The sequence below is a fragment of the Coregonus lavaretus genome (assembly GCF_964263955.1).
Source record: "Coregonus lavaretus genome assembly, chromosome: 2".
Taxonomy (NCBI): Eukaryota; Metazoa; Chordata; class Actinopteri; order Salmoniformes; family Salmonidae; genus Coregonus; species Coregonus lavaretus.
Window position 1 is genome coordinate 9,102,708 of NC_139989.1, and position 23,610 is coordinate 9,126,317.

Consider the following 23,610-nt stretch of genomic DNA (forward strand, 5'->3'; position numbering starts at 1 on the left):
GTTTGAACTTGTTATCAGTATAAAAGACACCTGTCCACAACCTCAAACAGTCACACTCCAAACTCCACTATGGCCAAGACCAAAGAGCTGTCAAAGGACACCAGAAACAAAATTGTAGACTTGCACCAGGCTGGGAAGACTGAATCTGCAATAGGTAAGCAGCTTGGTTTGAAGAAATCAACTGTGGGAGCAATTATTAGGAAATGGAAGACATAAAAGACCACTGATAATCTCCCTCGATCTGGGGCTCCACGCAAGATCTCACCCCGTGGGGTCAAAATGATCACAAGAATGGTGAGCAAAAATCCCAGAACCACACGGGGGGACCTAGTGAATGACCTGCAGAGAGCTGGGACCAAAGTAACAAAGCCTACCATCAGTAACACACTACGCCGCCAGGGACTCAAATCCTGCAGTGCCAGATGTGTCCCCCTGCTTAAGCCAGTACATGTCCAGGCCCGTCTGAAGTTTGCTAGAGTGCATTTGGATGATCCAGAATAGGATTGGGAGAATGTCATATGGTCAGATGAAACCAAAATAGAACTTTTTGGTAAAAACTCAACTCGTCGTGTTTGGAGGACAAAGAATGCTGAGTTGCATCCAAAGAACACCATACCTACTGTGAAGCATGGGGGTGGAAACATCATGCTTTGGGGCTGTTTTTCTGCAAAGGGACCAGGACGACTGATCCGTGTAAAGGAAAGAATGAATGGGGCCATGTATCGTGAGATTTTGAGTGAAAACCTCCTTCCATCAGCAAGGGCATTGAAGATGAAACGTGGCTGGGTCTTTCAGCATGACAATGATCCCAAACACACCGCCCGGGCAACGAAGGAGTGGCTTCTTAAGAAGCATTTCAAGGTCCTGGAGTGGCCTAGCCAGTCTCCAGATCTCAACCCCATAGAAAATCTTTGGAGGGAGTTGAAAGTCCGTGTTGCCCAGCGACAGCCCCAAAACATCACTGCTCTAGAGGAGATCTGCATGGAGGAATGGGCCAAAATACCAGCAACAGTGTGTGAAAACCTTGTGAAGACTTACAGAAAACGTTTGACCTGTGTCATTGCCAACAAAGGGTATATAACAAAGTTTTGAGAAACTTTTGTTATTGACCAAATACTTATTTTCCACCATAATTTGCAAATAAATTCATTAAAAATCCTACAATGTGATTTTCTGGATTTTTTTCTTCTCATTTTGTCTGTCATAGTTGACGTGTACCTATGATGAAAAGTACAGGCCTCTCTCATCTTTTTAAGTGGGAGAACTTGCACAATTGGTGGCTGACTAAATACTTTTTTTCCCCACTATATATTACAAATAAAAAACAGAAATACCTTATTAACGTAATTCAATTGATTGGACATGATTTGGAAAGGCACACACCTGTCTATATAAGGTCCCACAGCTGACAGTGCATGTCAGAGCAAAGGCTACCAAGAAATGTCTGCAGCATTGAAGGTCTCCAAGAACACAGTGGCCTCCATCATTCTTAAATTGAAGAAGTTTGGAAACACCAAGATTCTTCCTAGAGCTGGCCGCCCGGCCAAACTAAGCAATCGGGGGAGAAGGGCCTTAATCAGGGAGGTGACCAAGAACCCAATGGTCACTCTGACAGAACTCTAGAGTTCCTCTGTGGCAGGTAGCATAAACGTTACCACATGTAACATATAGATTTGCATTAGTATACACATCAAAAGTCCCAATGCAAAGTTACACCTCACTTTCCTATTTTTTGAGTTATTACATAAAAAATATCAGAATTCCGAAGAATGCTGAAGTCATGTCGGGGAGTGATGTAATATGGAGGAATTGGCAAGCCAGGCTATTGCCTATAATGTAACAGAAATAACTTAAAATGTATAACTTAAAATTAAACCAAATAATTTGCACTTATGACTACTGGTGTCAAATACATTTTCAGCCAACTTACAAGCAAATACTTTATGAATGTATTAATACAAATCAACTTGCAAGGCCGCTAGCCAACTAGCCTGCTAACGTTAGCCCTACTAGCCTGCTAACATTAGCACTACCAGCCTGCTAATGTTACATTAGCACTACATGAGTCAACCAGTTGCTATCAACACCTAGCTTACAGCTACATTAAAGTCAACAAAAGTTTTGGAAATACTGTACATTACGCCATCTAACCAGTTATCAAATTATGTTAGCTAATGCAGTTAACTTAGCCAGCAAGCTAGCCAGCCAGCTAACGTTAGCTATTTAGCAGAGTAGCTATTAGCTTAGCCATCTTAGCCAACCACCACAGTTATGGTTGGCAAGCTAGAGCCCAACTTCTGGAAAACAGCTAGAACACAACACAACTAAAACATACCACAGATCAAAGCAAAGAGAAAGCAGAGACTTACAGATTGATGGCTGGGGCCCATCTGATGGTAAAACTTTTTAAAGCGTGCACGCTGAGTTAGCTATCAAGCTAGGAGGCGGGCGCTTCACCGGCCGATGGAGAGTCAGGGAAATCCAAAATAGATAGATTCCAGATGTCCGTCAGCTAGCATGCTAGGACTACGCCAAGGTGAAAAAGTTACAAAACTCCTGTAGCCTACTTCACAGAGAACATGCCAAAAAATTTACTAAACAAAAAAAGAGAACAGACGAGGTACTACAAAATTAGAGCAATCAGGTAAGATTTTCTCTTTGACGTTCAGCCCACGGCAAGAAGGCTCCAAAGCCTGCCATGCTAGATAACACAGTCACAAAGTCCATAAAAAGCATGCAACGTGGCTGCACTTGCTTCTTGTTTACATCATACTTTCTGTGATTGGTGGATTGTAGCTCACCACCGCAACACATGGTCTGGAATGGAATTACATAATAGCATAGCTAGTGGCTAACGTTAGCCAGCTTGAGCTAGCAACCGAGCTAGAATATGACCTCGGTAGCACAAAGTAGATCCTCCATATGATGTTGAGAAATAGTGCATTGTGGGTAGAAGGATATCCGGAAATAAGTTAATAAATATGCAATAACCCAAAAACATAACTATGTTTGCACTTATACAGTTGAAGTCTGAGGTTTACATACACTTAGGTTGGAGTCATTAAAACTTGTTTTTCAACCACTCCACACATTTCTTGTTAACAAACTATAGTTTAGACATGTCGGTTAGGACATCTACTTTGTGCATGACACAAGTAATTTTTCCAACAATTGTTTACAGACAGATTATTTCACTTATAAGTCACTGTATCACAATTCCAGTGGGTCAGAAGTTTACATACACTAAGTTGACTGTACCTTTAAACAGCTTGAGTCAATTGGAGGTGTGCCTGTGGATGTATTTAAAGGCCTACCTTCAAACTCAGTGCCTCTTTGCTTGACATCGTGGGAAAATCAAAAGAAATCAGCCAAGACCACAGAAAAAAAATGGTAGACCTCCATAAGTCTCGTTCATCCTTGGGAGCAATTTCCAAACGCCTGAAGGTACCACGTTCATCTGTACAAACAATAGTACGCAAGTATAAACTCCATGGGACCACGCAGCCGTCATACCGCTCAGGAAGGAGACGTGTTCTGTCTCCTAGAGATGAACGTACTTTGGTGCAAAAAGTGCAAATCAATCCCAGAACAACAGCAAAGGACATTGTGAAGATGCTGGAGGAAACTGTTACAAAAGTATCTATATCCACAGTAAAATGAGTCCTATATCGACATAACCCGAAAGGCCGCTCAGCAAGGAAGAAGGCACTGCTCCAAAACCGCCATAAAAAAGCAAGACTACAGTTTGTAACTGCACATGGGGACAAAGATCGTATTTTTTGGAGAAATGTCCTCTGGTCTGATGAAACAAAAATAGAACTGTTTGGCCATAATGACCATCGTTATGTTTGGAGGAAAAAGGGTTAGGCTTGCAAGCCGAAGAACACCATCCCAACCGTGAAGCACGGGGGTGGCATCATCATGCTGTGGGGGTGGTTTGCTGCAGGAGGGACTTGTGCACTTCACAAAATAGATGGCATCATGAGGAAGGAAAATGATGTGGATATATTGAAGCAACATCTCAAGACATCAGTCAGGAAGTTAAAGCTTGGTTGCAAATGGGTCTTCCAAATGGACAATGACCCCAAGCATACTTCCAAAGTTGTGGCAAAATCGCTTAAGGACAACAAAGTCAAGGTATTGGAGAGACCATCACAAAGCCCTGACCTCAATCCTTTAGAAAATGTGTGGGCAGAACTGAAAAAGTGTGTGCGAGCAAGGAGGCCTACAAACCTGACTCAGTTACACCAGCTCTGTCAGGAGGAATGGGCCAAAATTCACCCAACTTATTGTGGGAAGCTTGTGGAAGGCTACCTGAAACGTTTGACCCAAGTTAAACAATTTAAAGGCAATGCTACCAAATACTAATTGAGTGTATGTAAACTTCCGACCCACTGGGAATGTGATGAAAGAAATAAAAGCTGAAATAGATAATTCTCTCTACAATTATTCGGACATTTCACATTCTTAAAATAAAGCGGTGATCCTAACTGACCTAAGACAGGGAATTTTTACTAGGATTAAATGTCAGGAATTGTGAAAAACTGAGTTTAAATGTATTTGGTTAAAGTGTATGTAAACTTCCGACTTCAACTGTAGGTAACCAGATCATGACTACAACTAAGTTACTAAGTCTTTGACCACACTGTGTTGTTACATTGGTGAGTAAAAACTCATGCTTCCTACCCTTTAATTGAAAATTATAGTTTGGTAGGGCCCTATAAAATCGTTTTTTGCCTGATTCTGTTTTGTTCTTTCCCAGATTCTGTTTTCTCCATTTTGTATTTTTCAGGTTTCTGTTGGGGTTTTTTCTTCTGTTTTTTGGGGGTGTAGTTACCCTTTAATTTAAGTGAGCACCTAGCAAGAGGCTGTTGTTTAGCATGTTTTTGTAGTGCACATGTGATGGTAGAGTTTGCAAAACAAATACCCACTGGATTGATGAAAATATAGTTAACATTTAACTGAGAAGGTTTTTCGGAAAGCCTTTCCATTTACCAGAAGACCGTTTTCATTAGCATCAAAGCTAACGGCTACACAACATTTTTGAATATTGTTTAATTCTGTTTTAATGCCTGGATTCCGTGAGAGCTCTAATTATCACTTTTGGACCAGAATGAGGCTCTCCACTACCTATTGATGCAGTGATGATTCACCATCTTCATCAAATGTTTTCATAATTTCTCTGCAGATAATTGCCGAAAAGCCTAGGCCTGCCAGTAAAGTATGCAAATAAACTGCTCCCTCACCGATGTGATTCGGTAGGCTACACTAACCAAGTGTACATGCACACAGTATTCCTGATAGTAGCTTATATCCCTCTTAAGGTCTTATTCGGTACAAGCTGTTTACATGCACCTTTGATATCCCGCTCATGACGAGTATCCTTGTATTCATGAATAAACAGAATATTTATAATTTAAGTTAATATGGGTTAAATGGAATAGTAACTGAAATATGGACACTGACTGTAGGCCTATAACCTCTCACATGTACCGTAATATAATAAGAACTCCTTCAGAATTATGCATTTCTTGCAATAAAATGATACATTTTGTCTCAGGAGTGGAAATATGATTTATTTCTTTCAGCATCTCTTGAGAAAATGTGAATGCGCGTGTAATGGGTTTTCTTTGACACTGTTATGCAATCAGATAGTATTTCAACCACATAAAATATGCACCCAAGAAAAACTGAAGTCTTATCAGAAACGTGTTCAATCGTTTTCTTAGCTCTCCATTTCCTTAAAACCGGTGATGACATTTGGACATTTTGCACAGGATCAATCTTATAATAATATGCCATGTAGCAGACGCTTTTATCCAAAGCGATTTACAGTCATGTGTGCATACATTTTTACGTATGGGTGGGTCCGGGATCGAACCCACTACCCTGGCGTTACAAGCGCCATGCTCTACCAATTGAGCTACAGAGGACCACATCTTTCCACTGTTTCGGAGTTATTGCATTTTCTCCCGGTCCCTAAACGAAACAGATAACTTTACCGGTGTTAACTATTACTAATGCATTAATTATATTAATGTAAGACATTATTCTGGTGGGCACTACTTTATTTAGTCTTCTGTGGCAACAAGTTATGACAGAAGAGAAGCTTCATGTATCTAACTATAGTTGACAAAACAAATGGCCTACCAAATGTCGGAAATTATAAGCAGAAAGTTGTCTAAATTAGGGGTGAGAGTAGTGGTGGATCGAACTACGCAGGTAGCCTACTTTTTGAAGTGATTTGTTTGACAATCAGATGAAAACATCATCACACAACACCCATGATATGCGAAACTGAGCGTGCACAGACCGCGAAAAACAACGGTAAACGGGATAAGATGTTTACATGCCATAGTATCCCGTCTAAGATCAGCATATCCCAGGCATCTTAACAGGGTTTCTCATAACCGGGATACAAGCCTTTTCGGGTTATTGTCGGGTTATTGTAAACGATATTGGTATGCATGTAAACGTGGTCACTGACTGACGAGAGTCGCTCACTTTAGCGTCACTGTCTGACATCCTACGAAAGGAAACCTAACAAATATGTTGGTTTACTTGTCCGGATGCGATACCATGTACATCAGTGGAGGCTGCTGAGGGGAGGACGGATCATAATCACAACGGGCTAAATAGCCTATGTGCCACGAGTCTGCATGGCTGGCTATGTGAAACACGCGAAAGAAAATAAATGAATGTGCCAGAAAACAATAATTAGGCTAAGTGGATTTCGACATGCAAATTCTCGAGCATCATGCTCTCCCCCTCCTCTATGTAAAGAAATTCGACTGCAATCAACCACAGTGCACACAAATTGTACCGGGGGGCTGGACAGACAGCAGACTGCGTTTACCTGTCATTGCTCGCTTTGTGACTAACTGGCACCTATCCTACCAATAGATCGCAAGAAGATGCATATCGTTCATTCTAGCATGAGAGGGCCCAACGGCCGGCGCTAATGTAAAACACTGCAACACGATCACAACAATGGCCATATATTGGCTATTTATTATATATTTTATTTAACTAGGAAGTTAAGAACAAATTCTTATTTACAATGACGGCCTACCCCGGCCAAACCCGGACGACGCTGAGCCAATTGTGCGCCGCCCTATGGGACTCCCAGTCACGGCCGGATTGTGATACAGCCTGGAATCGAACCAACCTGGAATTGTCCTCTAGCACTGATATGCAGTGCTTAGACCGCCACTCGGGAGCCCCATATACAGACTACACAATCCTAAATATGGCACTGCCTAGTCTGAGAAAATGTATATCCTGCAAAATGCTATAGTTCACCTCATTGTTCATGTGTGTATATACAAACAGAGGCCTGTGATCATAGTGGTCATGCTTGAGCTGCTGTCTGCAAAAAGCTCTTGTGCCATAAGAATGAACTAATCTGCTTGACACTGACAGTACGCATTAACTGTATCAACATTTTCCTCCACCCTTTTATGTACTTTCCCTCTCTGGTTAAACAAATACTGCACAATTACTCATCGTGCCATTCATCTATACAGTAAACAGAGTTTTCATCCAACCTCAATCTTATATTAAGAATTCAATTCAGAGCTCCCCTTTTCAATACAATTACAAATAATAGAATAAAAACCTTGACTTGACATGTGATGCTTCATCCAGTCTCTGTCAGGACAGATAATGAGTGATGGATAGGAGGGGGGAGAGAGATGGAGAGAGAGAAGAGAGAGAGAGAGAGAGAGAGAGGAGAGAGAGAGAGAAGACAGAGAGAGGGGAGAGAGAGAAGACAGAGAGGAGAGAGAGAGAGAGAGAGAGAGAGAGAGACAGAGAGAGAGAGAGAGAGAGAGAGAGAGGGGGGAGAGAGAGAAGACAGAGAGAGAGAGAAGACAGAGAGAGAGAGAGAGGAAGTGATGGCAGACCTTCAGTTTTCCCCACTTACAAGGTAAGTTAATATGGTAATACAACACACACAGTAGTAAACTTAGCCTTAAATCATTAACTTGGAGGAAATAGATCATTAAACGTTTAAAAGATACTGGAGTTAAACACACAGGGTGAACATTACACCCCTTTTAAACTTAAAAGGCAGGTGACGGTCCACTCTGATCTTTAGGTCAGTGTAGCATGTCCAGTTGAGGATTAAAGCTAAGGGAGTCCCTTGAAAACATTTCAATTCCAAATACACAGCTGAAATCACACAACAGTTATCCAGAGAGATGATTAACTGAGTTTAGCGTCAGTAGACTGCAGTGTCCGTCAAACGACGACAACCTCCAACTGTCATTACGCCATCTCCGTGGAATTCCTGCTAAGGGACAGAAGGGGTCTCAGGGGGTTTCATAATTATTGTAATCACTACACCCCTTCTCAGCCAGTTAATTGCATACTTACAGAATAGATGGGGTCATTGTCCAGTGGAGGAAGCTAAATCCAACCAAGAGCTGATTGAATCTATACTATTTCAATCACTAGGCCTAAGTCTATCATTTCTACGTCACTATTTCAATCACTAGGCCTAAGTCTATCATTTCTACGTCACTATTTCAATCACTAGGCCTAAGTCTATAATTTCTACGTCACTATTTCAATCACTAGGCCTAAGTCTACAATTTCTACGTCACTATTTCAATCACTAGGCCTAAGTCTATCATTTCTACGTCACTATTTCAATCACCAAAGTGATGTGTGTTCTAGCTGTATTATTTCTAGCTGTATGATGATATTCGTAACTCTATCTGCATAATAGATTCTTGCCTGTAGGAAAAGGAGCAACAACCATGTGTTAGGTTCCAGATGAGTCAAAAGCAAGCACTGCATTTGTCAATCACTGAACAGGCAATATGGTCCAATGAAGAGGGCCCTGCCACTGCCATGGAGTAGTAGTATATCTCATGTCTCCTACATGTCACCCAGTCAAGCTTTATGACACACTGCAGCCGAGGGCACTTGACCCGGCAGGGACAGGCACCGCCATCATGGCGCTGACGGTGTAGCCTGTTTTTAGCATAAAGTTTCGTCATTCCTATTTCCTACAGTTGTCCAATTGTTCTTTTCCTAAAGCGTTTGCGAGAGCTCACAGTGTGCTAATCAAAGAGGAAACTTGCTGCCTGTCAAGAGACGCATAATAAATCCTTGTCAAGAAATGCGGCTGTCGCATGCTAGAGATAGTCCTTATTGGTGAACAATATGTTCTCTAAATGGTCCCCATGGTCCCAATTTTCATAAGATCATGCCCTAATGATGACCCAAGGCCCATTTTTAATAATTATTTGTGGTGCCCTTTTAACAATCATTCCACTTCTTTGCACAATTTGACTCCAAAGCCCAAGATGGATTCCTTGTGTTCCCTTCCCTGCCTCGTAGACATAATATTTTGGGGACATTAGTTTCTTGTTTTATCACAAGCAGCAGGCATGATGCATTCAAAGAAAGCAGAACATTCAGCTAAAAGTCTTTACTTTTTTCTTCTCTATGCATATTAAATATATCATGCTTGACAGACTTCATTCCCCCTTTTTTTTCTCCCCTACACGTTCCGAGTGCAGAAAAGCTATTTCCCAAAAGCTATGCTGAAGCGGAGCACAATCTTACAAAATATTCAAACACCCACCACCCTTCACTCCTTATGTGCAGTACAAGTCTGCATGCACTCCGAGGTTCAAGGGAACTAGTGAAGTTCTATACTTACACATAAATTGAAGTGCAGAACTAAGCAAGCAAGCTAGAAAAAACTTTGTGACAGCTTGAATTACAGAGATTTTAAGACTAACTAAAATACATGATAGATAAAGTTATTCTAAAATAAACAAAAATAAACTTTACTGGGCAAGTTGGTACAGTGATCTTTTTTCTCATAATAGTGAGACTGGGATTTAAAAATAATAATATTTTCATAATGTTTGTGGTAGGAACCACTTCCCGTCACAATGACTGAAAATGACGTGTGTTCTTTCAACAACAATCTACTCGTCCAATTTACTAATTATATATTTTGTCTTTATAATAAATATCCAAAAAGATTGCTCAAGACATTAGCCTAAACCTTCGTTAATATTGACATTATCAAAGTGTATAAAATATAAATCCTAGGCCTATGATGAGTGCATTTCCAGGTTTCAAAAGGGATTAAGTTCATACAGTGGCTTGCAAAAACTGCAACACTACATTCATGTTTGAGTAATCTAGATGTGAATAATAAAGTAGCCTTCAGGTTTATGTATTTTCCCTTCACCGGTCTGGTTATTTATAGCTTCATCTTTCTTACACGCTTAAATACAGTATATGACCAAATATTTGGACATTTTGATGGCAGAGAGAGCTATAGGTCTACAGTAGGCCAAATCAATCATTTGTTTCTGAGTTAAGTCAACTTAAAATGATGTGTTTGCTCAAATAGTCTCAGACATGATGGCATAGCAGGAAGATCGGAATACCATGAACCTAGAGGTTGTGGGTTCAAATCCCAGGTGATGACATGTTGAATAATATCTACTGTATAAATGAACATGCACAATGTAATCATGTGTGTCAAATATGTAAGTTGAAAACATTGTATGTTAAAATGACTGTGTAACTAGTTCCACAGCCTTTTTTAGGTAAGATGACCAAATCATAATTTCTAGTTGAATTAACATATGAGACAATTTCAGCAAACACATCATTTTAAGATGACTATATGTTTGCCTACGTTTTCTCAAGTTGGAGCTAAGTTTTGGCCACATTTTTTTTCGTTTGTTCAGGTAACACTTGGACCAAAAAGTTTAGTAAATAAATAAAAAAAAAGGCTGTGGAACCAGTTACTTAATAATAATTACACTGAACGAAAATATAAATGCAACAATTTCAACGATTTTACTGAGTTACAGTTCATATAAGGAAATCGGTCAATTTAAATAAAATCATTAGCCCCTAATCTATGGATTTCACATGACTGGGAATATAGATATGCATCTGTTGATCACAGATACCTTAAAAAAAAGGTAGGGGCGTGGATCAGAAAACCCGTCAGCATCTGGTGTGACCACCATTTGCCTCATGCAGCCGACATCTCCTTCGCATAGAGTTGATCAGGCTTTTAATTGTGGCCTGTGGAATGTTGTCCCACTCCTCTTCAATGGCTGTGCGAAGTTGCTGGATATTGGCGGGAACTGGAACACGCTGTCGTACACGTCGATCCAGAGCATCCTAAACATGCTCAATGGATGACATGTCTGGTGAGTATGCAGGCCATGGAAGAATTGGGACATTTTCAGCTTCCAGGAATTGTGTACAGATCCTTGCGACACGTTGCCGTGCATTATCCCGCTGAAACATGAGGTGATGGTTGCGGATGAATGGCACAACAATGAGCCTCAGGATCTCGTCATCGTATCTCTGTGCATTCAAATTGCCATGGATAAAATGCAATTGTGTACGTTGTCCGTCGCTTATGCCTGCCCATACCATAACCCCACCGCCACCATGGGGCACTATGTTCACAACGTTGACATCAGCAAACCGCTCGCCCACAAGACGCCATACACGCTTTCTGCCATCTGCCCGGTACAGTTGAAACCAGGATTCATCCGTGAAAAGCACACTTCTCCAGCATGCCAGTAGCCATCAAAGGTGAGCATTTGCCCACTGAAGTCAGTTATGACGCCGAACTGCAGTCAGGTCAAGACCCTGGCGAGGACAACGAACACCCAGAAGAGCTTCCCTGAGACAGTTTCTGACAGTTTGTGCAGAAATTCTTTGGTTTTGCAAACCCACAATTTCATCAGCTGTCCGAGTGGCTGGTCTAAGACGATCCCGCAGGTGAAGAAGCCGGATGTGGAGGTCCTGGGGTGGTGTGGTTACACGTGGTCTGCGGTTGTGAGGTCGGTTGGACGTACTGCCAAATTCTCTAAAACAACATTGGAGGCAGAGAAATGAACATTAAATTCTCTGGCTACAGCTCTGGTGGACATTCCTGCAGTCAGCATGCTAATTGCATGCTCCCTCAACACTTGAGACATTTGTGGCATTGTGTTGTGTGACAAAACTGCACATTTTAGAGTGCCTTTTATTGTCCCCAGCACAAGATGCACCAGTGTAATGATCATGCTGTTTAATCAGCTTTACATGTTGCGTTAATATTTTTGTTCGTTATAGTTTAAACAACTTTATTGGTTTTTCAGTGTATAGTAGTGTGTACTGTTTGACCTTGTAAATAAACTACAAAAAGTGCAGAAATCAATCGCTCCTCTCTGAAGATGCCACAATATTGTATTTTGGAGCTGGGGGAAAGAAAAGAACGTAAGCAAGATGAACAGCTGTATTGTGATAAACCGTCACCCCATATGCTGAAGGAAAACAATTTCTATGAAGTGGGAGAAAAAAATACGCTTAATCAACTAACATTGATATTACTTCTGGCAATTAGGAGCATGCTGATAATGATATGAGTTTTCAACTGTAAATAATTATGCTGCCTGCAGGCCATGCTTTAATTCTCCTCTGTATCTATAAACAATAATCAAACCACCAGGCTAGAAAGTTGGATTTGGCGGTTGCGGTGCGTACTGTTGTTTGGGGAAATGCTGCTCAGTGGGGCCCTGTGGTGCTGCCCGTGGCAGGCTTGACCTTCAGGTGCTCTGAGTGCTAATGTGCTAACGCTATCGATCAGCCTGCAAGCAAACCCAACCAGCCCAATGCCCCGGCTAGCCCAACATCAAACAGCCAACTGTCTGTGAGCCTCTGTGCCATGACAGGAGGGGTGGGGCTGGGCCCGCTACTGTGGCCTCTGTGGTCCGCTAAATGGGGACATTATAGGGGAACCGCTGCCATTGCAGCAGACCACAACTTGTTAATGAGTAATGTATATTTGGGCCTCATGCAGTTTCAGCTTTATTGTTTATACAGTTTATACAGTGCTGCTCCCCCATGTTGCTGGAAGAGTAAAAAAATTACTCCAATGAATGTCACAGTCGGCGTTTGGGTTTGCCTAATTGCAGTAAAAAATACATTCAAAATGCATTAACAGTATGTGACTGTGTTGACTGCCGTTTGAGTACAGATGGTACAATGATGCCATGCCACCCTGACATTGTAGATCATGCAAGCAACTATTAAATGCAAGTAAGCCTATAAAACTATTTCACTAGTTTCAAAGAACTACAGTATATGGCACAATAGAGAGAGCCTAGTTGCTTTGGCAGGGCAAGTAAAAAAACCAAACTAAAAGCCTGACAGCTAACTTTACTCACTGTCTACCACGAGGCACAAGTGTGTCAATGTCAGAGGACTAAGATGAAGAACATAATTAAGGAAACATATGAAAGCTGGAGCTGGGCTTGAGATTAATTAGCCACATGTCAATACTCTCATCAATACCCGATTAACAAATGACACATGGCCCAATGAAGGCTATTGATTCCCCTTGCATTTTGTAGCGTTAATAGGTTGAAGCTGATTCTGAAAGCTGACAAAAAAGAGAGAGTTTTCAAAGTACAGTTTGCTGCTGAGCCTCACCGAGAACAAAACAGCAAATCTAAAGTCTGAAATCACCGAAAGTAGCAAAAGTCTTTACTGTAATTAAAAATGACCCCTAAGAAAAAACAAAACGAAATGAAGCAAAAAAGGACTCAATCTAAATTAATGGTGCCAGAACGGCCAACATCATAAGTTAGTCCCTTTATGGTAATGATAGTAATGAACACTTAGATGAGGGATGAACAATTCCTGTCCTAGAGTCGAATCCCTATGCAGGTTAATTAGGTAAGATAACATCATTAACCAGTCTCATGCCTACATGGAGAATTAATTGGATAAGATAGAGCCAGATCGTAGATTTAGGTCTATATTTAATCATTTAAACGATCAAGGACAACTAAGCTGGAAAATGGGCTGTCCAGATCGGTGAATGTCTTATTTAGATCACATATACAACCAGTTTATTAGGCACATAGATCATGCTAAGCTCTGTAGTTTGGTGATTGTATAGGCCTATTGACGTATTACTGAACAAAGGACTTTATTTCAGGAAATATATTATAGATTTGGTGCCCTCTGTTTTGTTTATATGTTTTTTTTCTATTGTGCATGTTCTTCACTCTATTAAAGGTAACCTGTACATCTCTGGAACTAACCAGTTGATGTCTAACATGCATTGTCCAATATAAATTAGGTGAATGTTAGTTTATCATATTATTAATGATCAAACATGGTAACATGGATTCCAAATCTCTAAAAGAAACAAACAAATATATTTCTCATGCAAGCAATCTCTCTCCCTCAGATGAAAAGGCCACCGATGGCCTAGGTAGTTCCTCAGTAATAAATAACAAAGCTAGGGCTGTTTCTTCTTGTGGAGACATTAGCCATGCCCTGTGCCTATTGTGAAGGAAGTAATCTGCTGTGTTTTGTACCTATTCTTCACACCAGCTGTAATGCACTCCAGGTTTTCTTTGTGACAAGAATGTTTATATGAACCATCCTAAATAATTAATGGGGAACCTTTGTGTGAATTGTCATACTGCATAATGAATGTTTACAAAGCTGTATGATGGCTTTACCTTGGATGGGACCTCATTACTGTAATTGATGTTGAGAAGTAACAAAGTCATAATATCACTCCTCCCTGGAAATACAGTGGTGGTGAAATCTCTTTGAAAGGTTGTCTGAACCCATGCAGATCTGCTCTGCATAAATAATAAATCAACATTTAAAATACTAACGGTTGTGCCATCTGGCAGATGTATGTAGCCTACCCATTGCTGAAACCTTATCTTTGCACTCAACAGTTACACCAAACAGTAACAATGTTGCTTGCGTGCTCGTAATTGGCTGTCGTTTCCCATTTGCCAAAACGTGGAATTATGGTATCAATGTTATAGTTAGTTACACCGACGTTATAGCCATACTGCCAGATGAAAGGAAAAATACTTGGAATTCGACGCCTGGAATAATGTAGGCCTTTTGTACGCTATTTAGACACAAAAACCGTTCACTCAATGAATGATGTTTATATTTTACGAAAAACGTATAGAAACTTAGGATACATTGATAAATATTTGAGAGCTCGAGCAGGACATTTTGATACTCACCTGTAGTAATGACCGCAGCATATTGGGTAGCAACGTCACCATCACCTTGGCTACAGGATCCTTGGTGAAGGCAGGGTAGTGTTCCGGGGAGAGAGGAAGGCAAAACTGTGTAAGGTAATTTATTCTAAAATCCTATTCCTGTTGCCAATTCGCATATTTTAACATTTACCCGAAGTCATTTCAAAGTAAGATAGAGCTGAGTGATGCTATCAACCGACAAATATCACGTTTTATCCTTCTGTATCATGAGTTAACAAAGGCCTTGCCTTGTAACGCTAGACTAATGCAGGAAACGTGAGCTTTTATTCGTAGACGTTTGAAGTAATGAACTAGGCTATAGGCATTATTTCGACATGAAACATAAATTCCACTCACATAAACTTGTGTCAACGTATTTAGGGGTACAGTTTGCCATTCTTGTGCTACCTTTGTGAGTTGTTCTGAAATTGCAGGTGTCTGCCTGACTCGAGCGCGCGTGCGCCGTGCCATACCTTTGGGTCGTCACTAGTTACGACAGCCACAAAGTCATATGCCGCGTTCAAAACAACTGGGAACTCGGGGATAAAAAGAGCTCCGACTGGGAAAAATCGATTTGAACGGTCATCCAACTCAGAACTCGGGCCACTTTATAGAGTTCCGACTTTGCGACCTGGTGATCACTGACGTCATGATTTGACCTCGTAGTTTTCCGAGTTCCCAGTTGTTTTGACAATAAACCCCACAGTCTTATTAAAATGTGATTTAAAACCTAACCTTAACCACACTGCGAACATTATGCATAACCTTAAATGAAGACCGAAAAGCTCATTTTTGTTTTTCATAAATATTGTGGCTGTGCTATCTAGTGGAAACCATACCTTTGACATATCTTTGCGGGCTTGGTTGGCTGCTCACTCGAGTCAGACTCAGCGAAACACCTTCAATTTCAGAACACACACAGGTAGGTAGCACAAGTGGCAAACTGTACAGCTAAAAGGCTGATATAAGTTTATGTAAGTCGAAATAATGCAATAGTAGATGGCCTATTTCACGACTTGTCTACAAATAATAGTCTAGCTAAGCTTTCTGTAACGTTAGGCTAGTGGGCAAGGTAAACTAACTCATAATACAGATGAATAAAACGTCTTATTTGTCAGTGCCATATGTGTGTGAAATGTTTCTCCATTCGCCTGCTGCTAAATCAATCCAATAATGTGAACAACAATATTGCACCTCAAGCCAGGCCTTGTCGACTACTGCAGGAAACTTCAGCTATTATTTGAGGACTATAAATACACATTTTCGACATGAACATATACATTCAAAACGCAGGAAGTTGTTTGCATATTTTGTGATATAGTTTGTCATGCTAGTGATACATTGTTGCTCTCAATTTGCAGGCATCCCACATCCTGAGTAGGCTTATGCACTCGAAGATCAAGTTCCACATGCATGTGCTAGGTTTCTCGATTCAGCTGTTACTCATTCCATCTAGTTGCCAAGAATGTGAACTTCATAAGAAGAAACAGGTAAATAAAATAGAAGTAGTTATTAAGTAGTCTATATTGATAACAGGGCAGGTAGATAGGCTATTGTCAAATAAACAACTGGGGAGCAACAATAATATTGCACCTAAATGGCATGCAGGAAATGTGGCCTCTGTGTCCAAGACAAGATAAAATAAATACTTAGGAAATAATTGTGGTATGTGCCTCAATGACTATGAAATTACATCCTTTATCCCTGTTGGTGGAAAACAAAGAATATCAACCAAAATGTAATGTCACACAAAGCCTTAGAGAGCGGAAGTTCTTATGCATAGCAACACAGAACAGAACACCCTCTCATTCAGGATTAAGAGTAGATTGAGCTTTGCTGAGTAGTTTACCTAGGAGATGATGCTTCTCAGGGCAGAGGAATGGGAGGTAGTAAAATAAGTTATTTGTATCACTACATCCTGTTGAAACCATATACAACTGGGTTTCATTTTCTGTTAAGGTAATTTCACACTTTTTATAAGCTCTCTTTGGGTCCATTATTCCAATGGAGCGCTTGATTTATTGGAAGAATTGTACATTTAAGATTTGTAGTAACAGTTGTCATGACATGTTTTCTTCAAAGTCTGTATTTAACAGGATTTTATGTTATTGGTCAACACTGGCACTGTATGGCATAGATCAATTACTAAGCATGAGATAATGTAAGACAAATCAATGAACTCATAGCCAGTCATCACTGGATGGGCGCTTGTGTCGTTAACTTCAACCCACAGAGTGTATTAAACTCGAAGGACTGAAGGGTGTTGTGTACATATATTTGCATGGCCTTTGCAGAGCCAGAACCCGAAGCAGTAATGAGTCAGTCATTTCTGTGGTTAAGAAACTGTTGGCAATCACATTACTTGGAGAACAGCATTTGGCAGATAGAGGCTAACAGCTTTTTACAACCAATTGTCTGGGCTTCTCACAGCATCTCGTTTTATGACCCTTATAAAACATTCAACCACCCATCTCTATTAATAACTAAGAAAAACAAAACCCCAAATGAAAAACATGAATTTGAAAACTGCCTTTAATTCAATAAAATGCACATGTACAGGAAATGCTACAAAGTAGCTCTTTATCCGAAAAGAGTCCTAATCTTTCCCTTATCCCAGTGATAAAGAGGAATGGAAAGGAATAGATGCAGCTGGAAATATAACTAAATAGTTATTATTTTTCTCAGTTGTTGGAACTATCTACGTAATGGCCCATATTAAGGTGTAAGGATATCCCGTGGTCTTTTCTTTTCTAGTGTGTGTGATGTGGACTACACACTGGATCACTTTCACCCGGTTATTACGCAGAGTGTAATTTGAAATAATTACAAAAACATCGGCCCACTTGTTACAATATACATTTTCCCTCACACATACAGCACACAGATTCAATAGCTTAATGTTTTTCAATCACACCCAGTGGAGCAGTGTTTAGTGTGAAAAAGTGTAGCATTTCATCCTAACTCACATGGTATGGGATCATCTTTCACATTTTGCCTGGGGTTTGTTTAGCTATTTCAGCAGAAACTTGTTGAAGCCATGTGAATTACCATAGGAAAAGAAGATAGAAAATACCAAATAGTATTGTATCAGATGTAAATGAATAAACTATTTGAATAATAAGGGCAAATAATTTGCTATCTCTGATATAAATAAACTGCACTTAGCCCTTCATTCTCCTAGATGCATTTCAAAGATTACAGTCTGTAGATCTAAACACAAACAACAGAGGGAAATTAAAGATATGATAGTACTGTATGAAATGAAGCATTTTGTGCTATAGGGTCTGCATAGGCATACAGTAAGAACTCTCTGCAATAACAGCATACAAAAGTGTTTACTATATTCACTCAATTGATTGCCAACTTTGTATAAATATAGTTTTTCTTCACGATTCATTTAGCAATTTTGTTCTGCACAGGTTCCAGTCACTGTCCAAGGATCAGAGTCAAATGCTCCAAGATCGGTGCAGTGTGAGCAGTCATGGACACCTCTGGCAGCGTGAGTACAGTTTTACCACTAGCCTCATTGCCAAATACAGGGGTTAGGCCTTCGTACCTCCATTTTCTCTGAAGGTGCTGGGGCAGGCTGACCGTTGACATTTAGCATTCCTCCAAGCTGCCTCTGAGATTTCAATGGGGATTGAGGGTTGTAGAGGGCAGAGCTGCGGCTGTGGGGAGTTCTCAAGGAGAGGGAACAAAAAGGCTCTTGAAAATCCCAAGGAGTTCCCATGATCCTTGGTGAAACCTTGATCCTACTGTTTCCATTACTTGGATTAGGGTGCACAAAAGTCCATATTTCAGTGATTTATTTTGCATCTTGCCAAGGCGTTAGACAATGAATTTGTGAGATTTCCCCAGTTTGGGAGTGAAATGTTTAAAATGGATTTGATAGTTATGATCTCTTTGTTTTGCTCATTATTCAGGCCTGGGAATGTCTGGTCCATAATCATTGTGTATTATGGGTCTGCACTGACATTTCTTTCAGCCTTTAGAGCAGCCTGTAGTGACATTTTGTCATGGAAAGTTTTCAAAGTCATATTTCAAGGTTCTCCCTGTAACATACATAATCTGTTAGCATCAAAGGAGCACACATGCATACATAATTGACTAATTCACTTAAAGGGGCCAGCATAGATTAATTAAGCCTGAATACTAATTATGTTTTTCTGTCTACACCAACTGAAGCTGTTGTTTTAATGTGAAACTGTTTGGTGGACAACAATTACCACAAACCTATAAGACTATTTATATCCTCTAAATGAAAATAGGTTTAGTTCCGATTTAATTTAAAATAATATGTTTTGATGCTGTTGTAGGACAGAAATGTCAGCCTTTTCCTATAGTGTTTTAAGTCAGGGGGTATTGTACTATACACACTTTGATTTAAATACAAAATACCTCTATATACATTGTATTTCCATCATTCACGTTTTGCTGATATGACTCTTATCTCAAACTGATTTAAAATAGCTTTTCATGCGGTAATTTTTTTTGAATTGGCCACTGCAAATGTATTTGAAAGTAGATAAAGCGGGCCTACATAAAAGATGACAACAAAAGCAATTTCTGCCAGCATTGATTAAACAATATGTTGTTTAGTTCAGTCCCAGCCTGCACAAACCTTTCACTACACGACTATATACCTGTCACACACTTGCATATAGATTGAAAAAAGATTCAATTCCATTGTCAATTTAGATATGCATCCATTTACTCTCTGTGTGGCAGTTGTTTTCCTTTCATGGGCCAAATTGGGAGAATAGCCAGTAAACTAATGCACAATGCTGCTATCCTAATGATTTAAAAAACAGTTGTTCAGATTTGGAGCGCTCTAATATAATATAAGGATAGAGACACAACACGTCAGCATCAGTACGGGCCTAATGTATTCGCCCCTTTAAACCCCAGTAAAACTCTGTCATTCCAAAGAAGCTCCTCTCTTTGACTCTGTGCCTGCTGCACAGACTGCTGTCTGGAAGTGGTAGGCTTTAAGTTGCTTGTTTCTGACACAGCGGACTTGGGCTGTCTGCGCTCCCATCGTAAGCAGATTGGGATGAGGGAGACAGCTCAGAGCGGGGCTTGTTTACAGCCGGATAGAAGAAAACAGCCAGACGTAAATTAGGGTTGACGGTTTCATGAAGCACAATTGGTTGATGGCAGATTCAATGTGACTGGCCTGAACTGGGCGATGATCCGTACAGTATGCAAAATTTACTTTCTAGCTGGTCTGTGCCCACCAGCCTAGCAGCAGTCTTCTCCCCGAGCCCTCACAGCTCCGGCTTTGAATGGAACCCGAACTGAACAAGGCATTGTTGTGCCCAATTCCTTTTGACAACAATCACATTCTTTTAAAAAACTTCATAGATTTTTCTTGTCACCAGTTATTAATGATTTTTTTCTCGTCTTGACCACAAAGTAAGCATTTCTTATGTGCCGATTCAATTAGGGAAGGAAGGGGCATGGTTTTGAGCAGTAGATGCCTTCAGATGACAACACAATGAAATCAGGGCATTTTTTGCTTTGTATTCAGGGCTTGTTATAATACTCTAGATCTTCTTGGCACATGACTCCAATACAGCACCATGAATTTAATATATTTATGTTCATTGGAAAGACATGTCAGAAGATATTTGCCCCTCTGTAGTTTATCCTGCTCGTGATATTGTTAGAATTGGAACAGTTGTTCAGATTCCTAAAATCCAAGCTGGCAGAATCGTCACATTATGCCACGTCTATTACCTTGTTTTTATCACTTGCATGTTTTAGAAATGAAACATCTGCATGCTGCATTCTGTTAGAGCACATTGGGTTATTGTCGTTGTAAAACGGGACATGCTGTCACTGTCAGTGGAAACCAAGGAAGGAGAAGAGAAACATGCAATCTTTTAGCTCTCTAAATGGAGTGGATTAAGTGAAGTTTTCTGATTTTGATTTTTTGCAACAATGACCAAAAGCGTTCTGCTCGCAGCATGTGCACGCTCCATGTGTACGTTTTTCTGAAATGGTTTACTGAGGTTTGTCTTAAGCAGGAACCGAACTCAAGGCGATACATTCATGCAAATCTCAAAATGTGTTGACATTTTGGTAGAAAACAGAGCTAATTCATTTGAGGAATAGGACCAACTCCCATTTTAAATTTAGCCAGACCTGATGTGCAGATGTACATTTAAACGTTATGAGTTTGTCTTTTGATGTTGATTTAGGTGTTACTGACAATAGACTACAGTTTGCCTTTCTTAACAGCAGATTGATGCAGAAAATACAGAAATACTCAAAGTCCTACGACATAACAACGGACTCAGCTTGACTCATACAGATTGGGAAAACATGTCTTGAATAAGCCTGGGCAATAATGCAGCATTATCAAGAATCACAGTATACTGTACATGTAAATGCACTGAATAAGATGTCTCTTTAAAGGCAGTGTTAAAGGGATTGGGAATGCTACATTTCTATATTTTCTATAGGGAAGGAAGCAAATATGGATATTTCATAGTAATTAGAAGGATGTATAGTTCATTTTATTCTGGCCTAAGATAAAACATAATGCGTGATAATTAAATGGGATTTATGTTAGGTTTTTTGCCTCCCTCTTCAAAGTGCCTTAGTCTCAAGGGCAAAAACAATTATTTGAAAAATAAAGGCGTGCTATCCGCCCACATTGTGCTAATTTGATGATTAATTACACTAGCTAACTAAAGACCAGCCCCACAAATGTCTCAATGTATCCTACAATACCACATACAATACATGCCTACTGTCATTTACTGTTAATTCCTCACCATGCTGCATTATTGCATATTCTACAGTATTTTTCAAACGTAAACAGCAGTTTCATAGTGTGTTTATCTCGATTTGTCCTTCAATATGATGATGAATTCTCAGAAGTATGATTTGTAGGTTACCATGAAACTAAAACAACAACAACAACCCAAGCACCATTTTGCATGCTGCTGCATCTTTTTTTAATTACTAACTCAGCCTATTACGGAATCATATAATCTGGTGTTCATATACACAAGGCGATGTTCATTATGTGTCATTTTCCTCATTTTCCTATTAGTAAACTCATTACTTGCTTGTTTCTCAAGTAGCGATACTATTATAACTTCGTCATTTACTTTTGGATATGAACCAAAAACTGTACAGTATGTGTTTAAAAAATATGTTTGACACTGGAAAAGGAAACTGAATCTCGTGCTACACACTGGTCTCTGGTCAGTGTTTAAGTCTTACTGTTCTCTACAACTGAGAGAAATTGATTGGAATGCAGTGGAAAGAGAAAATGGTTTTTAAATAAGTTACAATTAGATAACCATTAATCTCTATGGTATAAATGAATGTCTTGCTGTAGGGCTTGTTGGATGTAAAAACAGATTTACAAAACTCTTCTTTCCAGATTGGAATGTGTCCTCCACTATTTTAATTGCTCTGTCATTTAGAATGAAAAAACACCCCCGCCCTCCCATACCCCTGATTTTGTCTTTGAAATTAAATATTGTATACAAATACATGCTGTTCATGGGCATGGGCACCGTTCATCATCAGAATCTGCGTAAATGATTTTTGAAATTGAAGTTCCAACTAAATGCTTTGAGGCTATAGCTAGAGATCTTAAACATAAGGATATGCACGTACAGGAAAATAAACATCCATAACAAAAACAACTACTTATGTGATTTACCTGGGCTTTTCTTATTGTTCTTCTTGTCCACAGAAATTAGAGAAATGCGGGGCTCACCATTTTGTTCCACCATTTCTTGGTTTCAAAGGGGATTTCAACATTTCTAGTGTCCATTGTCATTAGTATACCACTCAATTGAATGACATCGCCTCCAAGAGTATATGGAGCATATAGAAATATCCATGAAACGTTATGTCAAAATCCTCATTATTACATTGAAGTGCTCATAGAGAAATACCCATTATAGGCCTACCGTGCATGTATTCCGGTAGGTGGCTTTCAGCGATCACGGTTTGTATTTCCCTCTTTCTTGTGTTACCTGAAAATGTTATATTGTGGCCATGTACGGTAGGCCATTGAATGGTCTTATCTTTGGAAGGGGCAAAGGGATGCTTCATCTAACTTCTTTGGAGCACACTAGATCTTAGCAAAACTATTTTAGGAAGATCACAATATGCTGTGATTAAGTGAAAATGTTCCATGATGCTTGGGGTTGTACATCAAAGTTAACAAATGGCTGTGGAGCCCAATTACTATGGGGCATTCATAGGATATTATGAAAGGTTCGCTGCAAGTTGGGTTGTGTTTGGGCTTTGATATGCAATTTGCTTTCTATCACATAAGGGATATTTTTTTTGCACTTCCCATGAATCGAGTATTGAATATTTTTCAAAGCATCACAAAAAAATATCAGAAGCCTTTAACTCTCTGATTTAAGGACAATTTTTCTCCAGACTTTTTAGGATGTGTTCATGAGAATGTACGTAATGAGCAATGTGCTTGGATTTCCATATTCATTTGCACACTGAATCTCCACACTCACCAAGCCTGTGTAAAAATGCATCATTTTCCAGGGGA